Genomic DNA, 2,121 nt, shown 5'->3' with positions numbered 1-2,121 from the left:
ATTTCTAAACCTTTTAAAAACATCATTTTTCCTTTTTAAAAAAATGAAAGCTTTTTTTCTGATTGTAAAAAATAGTAGTTTGAAATTATTACAGAAAATTGGGAAATAATTCCAAACATTCATAATTGCATCAACCAGAGGCAAATACTACTTTGGTTTATGATGCTCACTTTTTAAAAAAAAATATTTGAGAAATTATACCATCAGTGTTTTTTTTTTTTAAATCATTTTCTTTAATATACAAGAAACACATAAGACACAAAGAAAGCCCAAGAAAGCACTCAGTTCCAGAGTTGGTAGTTTAGGGGGAGTCGAAGAAAATGAGCTTTTCCAGTTTCCCAGGGAAAGAAGGGGTGAGAGGACATGGACTAGACCGCGGGTGAACCCAGGGCTGGGGCCACACACAGCCTAGTTCTCTATCAAGACAAAGTGCTGGTTTTCCTTATCATGGTCTTGGCCTTGCTCTCATACTCGTCCAGTTCTCAGAAGTCATCCAGTTCCCAGAATGGCCCCTTCCTTTAGTTCCCTACCATTTTCACCTAGAGGAGAAGGTTGCTTACCCTGTCCTGGTGTCAGTCTAGGGGAGGGAGTTGTCATCCTGCAGGGTGGTGAGGGGAGAGCTCCCTAGTACCTTGCTGTTTGGTTTCCGTCTGTTCCACTTAGAACCTGAAGATCTGGCCCTAACTGGATCTCTCAAGGGCTTGTCTGAGCCCCACCTGGCCATAGGCGTTCCTGTTTCCTCCTTGAAATACACCTGCTTGGAAGGGAGCTCAGTCTGACTCCATTGTGGCATCTGGTCCTCAAGGGAAAACTGGGTGCAGAACAGGCGCTGGGGAAGGTTCGATTTGGGGGCTTCAGTCTCAAATACTTCACTCAGCTGTTTCACCAGTGGGCTTGGGGGCTCTCCACTGTTTGTCTTCATAGGTGTCAGTGCAATGCCAAGGGTAGGAAGGCAGGGGTCTGAGCCCTGGGCCTGATTAGCACCCTCCAGCTGCTCCTCTACTGGTAGGTTTGGCTGTGGAGAGCCCTCCACCGGGATGGGAGTGAACAGGGTGCCCGTTCTTAGGGGAGCACAGGGCTGCGGGCCGCCACTCAAGCCAGATGCTTGTTGTGTGGAGGAAGCTGCGAGGTAGAGTGACCGAGAGGCTCTTGGCTGAGCCCATCTTAACCAGGAGGAATAGGGTGGGGCAGGGCAAGGAGGGGATGCCAGGCCCCAACTCCACCTTTGGGTGCACAGTAGCTTCTACCATCAGTGGTTCTTAATTTGGGAGTAGTCATGGACCCTTTTAAAAACCTTTAAAAATTCAAATTAGCAACTCTTGCAGTATATATAAATATATCTAACGCCCCCCCCCCGTAAACAGTATAAAATTATAAAAAATTATTATAAAATAGGCATTTACTTATCATCGTGAACTCTCATAAATTTCTAAATTGTTATGGGTTGAACTGTGCCTCTCCTCCAGCAATTAGGATGTAGAAGTCCTAACTCCCATTACTTCAGATTGTGACCTTATTTGGAAATAAGGTCTCTACAGAGATAATCAAGTTAAAACAAAGCCTTTAAGGTGGCCCTAATCCAAATGTCGGCATTTTTATAGGAAGAGGAGATTTGGAGACAGATGCACATAGAAGGACTTGCTGTGGAGGCATTGAGAAGAGAGCCATCTACAGGTCAAGGAGAGAGCCCTGGTATGGGTCCTTCCCTCATAGCTCTCAGAAGGAACAGATCCTGCTGACACTGTATGTCAGACTTCGAACTTTCAGAACCGTTTCTGTGGTTTAAGTCACCTGGTTTGTGGTACTTGATTATGGCTGTCCTAGTAAACAAAAGCATTGATTGTATAAGTTTATCACATCATGCAGATGTTTGGATGAGTATTTACTTTGTGCCAGGCACTGCGCTGGTCGTTGGGAATACGAAGTCAGCAAAGTCAAGTTTCCTGCCTTTAAGGTTCTTAGATTGGCGCACATGTACAGAACCCTGGGGTCATGCTGTGATGGGCGATGCATAGGGCATCGTGGGAGCCCAGAGCTGGGCCAGTGGTGAGAGCAGACTTCCCAAGAAAAGTACCACTTGAGCTGAGTGTTGAAGAACCAGTAAGAGCCTACTTAACTATT

General features: G+C 45.6%; 1 pseudogene; it reads right to left on the bottom strand.

The window, feature by feature from the left end:
* Positions 1-408: 408 nt before the first annotated feature.
* LOC102885234 lies at positions 409-1,163 on the bottom strand (annotated as a pseudogene).
* Positions 1,164-2,121: the final 958 nt, after the last annotated feature.

The sequence above is a fragment of the Pteropus alecto genome, unplaced genomic scaffold (genome assembly GCF_000325575.1).
Source record: "Pteropus alecto unplaced genomic scaffold, ASM32557v1 scaffold7, whole genome shotgun sequence".
Taxonomy (NCBI): Eukaryota; Metazoa; Chordata; class Mammalia; order Chiroptera; family Pteropodidae; genus Pteropus; species Pteropus alecto.
Note: the sequence above shows the minus strand (reverse complement) of the source record. Positions and strands in the feature narration are given on the sequence as shown.